The sequence below is a fragment of the Aethalodelphis obliquidens genome, unplaced genomic scaffold (genome assembly GCF_003676395.1).
Source record: "Aethalodelphis obliquidens isolate GAN/ISIS:26980383/991018 unplaced genomic scaffold, ASM367639v1 scaffold40, whole genome shotgun sequence".
Classification (NCBI taxonomy): Eukaryota; Metazoa; Chordata; class Mammalia; order Artiodactyla; family Delphinidae; genus Aethalodelphis; species Aethalodelphis obliquidens.
The window spans coordinates 17,687,183-17,693,188 of NW_020837984.1; positions in this window are offsets into that span (position 1 = coordinate 17,687,183).

Below are 6,006 nucleotides of genomic sequence, written 5' to 3' on the forward strand. Positions count from 1 at the left end.
GAGGATCCTGGAGGGAGGAGAGGGTGCCCTTCTACTATGTACTAGCTGTGTCACCTGGATAAGTAGCTTACCCCCTCTGAGCCTTATATTCCTTATCTGTAAAGTAGCATACATGATTTTTCACAGGTTGAGATGCGGATTCACTGCTACAATTTTGCTATATCCAGCACATAGCACATGATCCATAAATGTCCATTAACAGTATAATGGAAAAACAAATTGTAGTCTATTCATTTTTGGAATACTCCATAGCAATGAAAATTAATAAACTGGCTATGTACATAAAACTCACAAACATAGTGCTGAGTGAAAGAGACAAGCTGAAGAATGACAAGTACAGTATGATGCCACATATATAAAGTTTAGAAGCATGCAAAACATTTCATGCTGTATGCTGCTTATGGGTAAGTAACTGTGGAGCAATTGTATGAGACCATGAATGGAAATGATAACACCAGGTTAGAATAGTAATTAACTCCAGTGAATGGAACTGCTGAGAGGTGCAAAGGGGCTACATATGTGTCCGTAATGTACTTTTACTTAAAAAAACAAAAACTGAAGTAAATGTAGCAAAAGCTGCAGTCTATAAAGTTGGATGTTGAGTTCTTGGGTATTTATCATATTTTTATCTATAACTTTCTTAGTGTTTGAAATATTTTATTGTAATAAAAAAGGAGAAGAAAACAATTGCTTACCTAATAATAGACCCTATGATAACCCCCTGCTTTCAGCAGCCCCACCCACTCACCTCCCCACTTGACCTATTCTCCTCCATCTTTGATCTCATCCATCCATATTTTTCTTTTCAAACTAGAACCCAAATGCAGATGACTCCCAAATCCAGCCCAGACACTTTCTCTTACCTAACTTCTTGTCAGATGTCCCCACTGGAATACTTCTCAGAAAACTCACCCTCAATACAGACAAAAGTACCCCCCTCCAACTGCCTGCAGCCCACAGCTGGAAGGACATGCAAGTTGAGAGAAGATAGATACCTAAACATCTTGTTGAAATCTTTGAATGCTGATGATAAATAAAAAGATCTTCCAAGCTTTTTAACATTAGAAAAGGTTTTCTACAAATAAAAATCAACCTGACAGCAGACTTTTCATCTGCAATGTGAAATACTAGAAAACAGCTGTTAGAAGCAATGAAACTTCTATCCATAGAGCACCAAAGAGAGAACTTTAAAATGGTTTTGAGTAAAGAGGAAAAGAAAAAGAAAGTTTTACCATGTATGTAAATTAAAAACATATATACAAAACAGCCCTACATGTTTTACATGGGTCCATAGATAGTCAATAACAAATGGTTTATTAGGGTAGCAGGGGAATTGGCAAGGGGATGAGGATAAAGAGGAAAAGACAGACGAAAAGAAGAGTGGGATCTGGTATGGACCTCAGATGGTAATGGCCATGAACAGGTAGGAAAGATTACCTCAACCTTCTGCTCCTGAGGTCCAAAAGGGGAAAAAAATCATTAAAAAAGAAAAGTGTTCCCAAATTCAGAAAAAAGGTTGACAGGCAATGGATTAAGTGATGAGTTAGTTATAAGATGATTTGGAGAGATGGCAAGAAGAGCTTGCAGGAACTTGAGATCAGGTATTTATTTTTGCTTAGAAAAGGGACATTTGAAGAAATATGGCAATGTATTTGCCTAAATCAATCCCTATCCCAAATTCCTTAAGTAAAAGCTGAAGCCCTGGTAATCCTGGGCCAGAAACTCAGGCTGGTGGCAGCTCACCTGGCTCCTTTAGAGCCCTTGAGAGGGACACCTGGCCATAGGGGCAGACATTGATTGGGCTGATGATCTGTTCCTGCCCTGCTCACATCCCACGAGCCTCTGTTCCGTGCCAGGTATCTTTATTACTTGTTTTAGATTTCACTAAACCCAACAAAGTGGGCTGTATTAGGTGAAGTTAATACCATCAGTAACATTCACTCACTCATTGGTTTATTCATGTAACAGATATTTGTGGGCTGACCATTCTGTGCCAGGCTCAGTTCTAGGCTCCAAGAGAAAAATCAGTAAGCAAAGCAGATAAAAAATCTCTGCTCTTTAGGGAGCTTACATTATTGTTGAAAGAGCTAATAAAAATAAATAAATAAGGAAAATATATGTTTGTTGGATTGTAATAAGTACTATGGAGAGAAATTAAGCTGTATAGGGAAATAAGGAGCGTAGGACAAGGCAGGGAAGGCCTCATTAAGAAGGTGATATTGGGACTTCCCTGGTGGCGCAGTGGTTAAGAATCTGCCTGCCAATGCAGGGGACATGGGTTCGATCCCTGGTCCGGGAAGATCCCATATGCCACAGAACAACTAAGCCTGCGTGCTGCAACTACTGAGTCCACACGTTACAACTACTGAAGCCCGTACACCTACAGCCCGTGCTCCACACCAAGAGAAGCCACCGCAATGAAAAGCTCACTCACCACAATGAACAGTAGCCCCCGCTCACTGCAACTAGAGAAAGCCCGTGCGCAGCAACGAAGATCCAACGCAGCTCCCCCCACAAAAAAAATTTTTTTAAAAGGTGACATTGTAGCAAGGCAAGGACTGAAAGAAGGTGAGGGAATGAGCCATGCAGATAGCTGAAGGACAAGCAGGAGGAGGGAATAGCAAGTGCAAAGGCCCTGAGGCAGGAGTGTGTTTAGTCAAGGGAAAGCCAGAAGGCCAGTGTGTCTAGAGCAGAGTGAGACTCGGGAACAGTAGTGGATGAGGTTAGAGAAATAAGGGGAGTGGAGGGCCTTGTCAGCCCCCACCTGGGGTGACTTGGGGAATCAGTGGAGTTGAGAAAAGGTTGACATGATCTTACCCTGTTTACCAGAACCATTGAGTTGAAGTCTGTAGAAGAACAAGGTGGAAGCAGGGGAGCAGATAGGTCATTATTGCAGTCATCCTAGCAAGAGACAGGAGGCTTGGTCCACAGTGATATCAGGGAAGGTGACTGGGCGAGGTCAGATTCTGGATATATTTTGAAGGTAGAGCCTTATGAGAAGTATGCTGATGGACTGGATGTGAGGATGAGAGAAAGAGTGGATCCAAAGATGATTCCAAGTTTTCTGGCCTGAGCAGCTAGAAGGATGAAGTTGCCATTTTCTGGGGTGGGAAAGGCTGTAGTGGGAGCAGGATGGGGACAGATGGGGAGGTGGGAGGCTCCTCAAACTCTCACAGCTTGAATGTACACAAGCCTGATGTGAGCCTACGTCTGTCTGACTCCAAAGACCCTTCTTCTTTAGCTCCTCCACACTGCCTGCTCCAGAGAAAAGGCAAAGCAAGAGGGGTCCTACCCCTGCCCTCCTCTGCCCTCGTCAGGTCAGCATATTGTGGGGAAATGACACCTTCAAACACTGGATTGTAGTTAGTTTTTGACTCTGTTGCATTCTGTAAGCGGTCTTCATCTTCAAAGATCTGTGCGTTTAGTGAACAAGCATTATCATTTTTCATTGGTCTTAACCCATGAGATTCCCAAATCATTGACCTTCCCCATCCTCCTCTCATGAGTCTCCCATTCTGCCAGAGTAAACCATTCAATGTGTTTTGGTTATCTGCTGTTGCATAGCAAACCACCTCAAAACGTTGTGGTTTAAAACAACTATTTTACCTGCTCACAACTCTGGGGGTCAGGAATCTGGCAGGGCTCGGCTGGGATGTGCTTCTTCCTCACAGGGTGTCAACTAGGACCTCTTATGAGGTTGCAATCAGGCCTGGCTTCATAGGCGTGGTACCTGTGCAATTGCACAGGGCCTCACGCTGAGAGAGACTCTGCAACTGGCTTAATGCTCTACTCTTGCTGTCTTGAAATTCTTAACTATTTTTGAACAATAGACCCTATGTTTTTATTTTACACTGGACTCCACAAATTATGTAGCTGGTCTGGCTTGCAGTCAGATGGTGGCTGGGACTGGAACATTCAGGATAGCTTTATTCACAAATCTAGTGTCTTGGCAGGGTTGGCTGGGAGGCTGGGACTCTCTCATTCTCTCAACACGACTAGCTTAGTCTTCCTCACATAGAAGCTGGATCCCAAGGGCGAGCACCCCAAATAGCAAAGGGAAAACTTCAGATCATAGGGTCCTGCCTCAGAAGTTACACAGTGTCACTTTCTTCATGTTCTACTGACCAGAACAAGTCATAGGGCTAGCCCGGATCCAACAAGAGGGGATAGGGAAATGTCAAGGCCTCTCTGCAAACAGAGCATATGGGAAGGAAGCCATCTTTGGACACATACCCTATCACTCAATGTTTGTGTCCTATCTGCCCATAGGGCCTGAGTTCCCAAGAGGACAAGAGAAGGATGCGCCTGCTGCTTTTGCTGCTGCCCTCTCCATGCCTCTGCCACACTCCCCAGCTGGAGCCAGTTGAATTGGTTGGTCTCAGGTAGGGTAAGGGATCTGTTTTGTCCACTTAGACTCTGAAAATGACTAGAGGACTGGCCTTGGCCAGAGAGGCTGTGAAGTGTGCTGATCACTTTACCAAGCAAGGTGGTGGGGAAAGGGTGGGCCGAGTAAACAGGTACAGAAAGCTTGGGGACACGGCCCCACCCCCTTCCCCCTGATAATTGGAAGGAGAAGTTGAAAGCAGGTATAGGGGCTTGCCATTCAAGGAATGGTCCCCAGACTAACAGCACCAGCATCACACGGGAATGTGTTAGAAATGCAGAATGTAAGGACCCAACTCCGACCCACTGAGTTGGATCTACAGTTTAACTAGATTCCTGGGTGATGTGTATGCACATTAAAGTTTGAGAAGCTAGTAGAGTCTAGAACAGAGGTTCTCACCTTGGCCACACAGTGGAATCACTTGGGAAAGTTGTACAAGTCCCGGTGCCCCAGGCACACCACAGACCAACTAAATCAGCATTTCAAGGTGGGAGCCTGGCATTAGGATACTTTGTTCCTCACTAGGCACTTCCCCCGGTGAGTGAGGAAGCCAAACTCCGAGGCTTCCTGCCTTAGGACTCCTCACTGGGTGAGCCCCATGTGGTTCTCCTCTGGAAAGCAGGGAGCCAGGGCTGAGCTTCCAGTGGGGTCCAACCCACCTTCTCATCAGGAGCTTGTAGACATTGATTTTCCCAGAGTACTCTCTGGACCCTGCAGGCTCTGAGTCTGGCCATCATTCCCACTTCCCATGCCTAACCCTACGTTTGAAGCCAGGACTCCAAGGGGCAGCTCACCATGTGAGTGTGAACAGCAAACAAATCAGTCTGAACACAAATAAGGTAACTTCCTAACAGGAACCTCAGTTCAGGGCTGAACAAACAGGCAGCCAGAGCCCCCACCCGACTCCTAGACCCCCAGCTGGTGGCAAGGACCAGCCTCTGCACCTGGCCTGGAAAGTGAGGTTTCCCAGGACTTCCAGTGCCCCCTTCCACCCAGTTCTCTCCCCATCCCTGGACTTGACCTCCTCAGCCTTAGTAGGGGATGGCAGAGGCTTGGTGACAACCCCAGAAGCCCACTTGTGGAAGAGCCTTAAAAAGGTTACAAGGGCATGAGGGAAGGTCTGGGCTGGTGTGAGGGCCCGTGACAAGTCTGTCCTCTTCTCCCTGCCCAACACCCCTGACACCTGCCTGCAATCCACACACACCATCACCACCACCGTCATCTCTATTTTCCTTTCTTCTGAACACAGAAACCGCTTTCTAGGTGGTTCTTTCATCCTCTCCCCCTCGAACACCATCTGCTTACAAGACACTTGGAGAGATGACACACATGATAACCCAACTCTTTCTGTGTTTTTCCATTTCAACAACACCCCTGAGTTTCTGGACCCTCAGACCAGGTTTGAATGTGATGATGCAGAGACGGGCTGAACCTGTCAGTGACTTTTTAAAAAGAACCAATACCTTTGTTCACTTCTTCTACTGGTATTGGAAGTTCAGTCAGTTATGAATAGTTGAAACAAGTTGGTCTTTAAAAGGATTTATTCTCTCTCTCACACACATACACCCTTCTACTACAGCTCTATCCCCCATGCACCCCCAAAGGGAAAAAATAATCCTTCC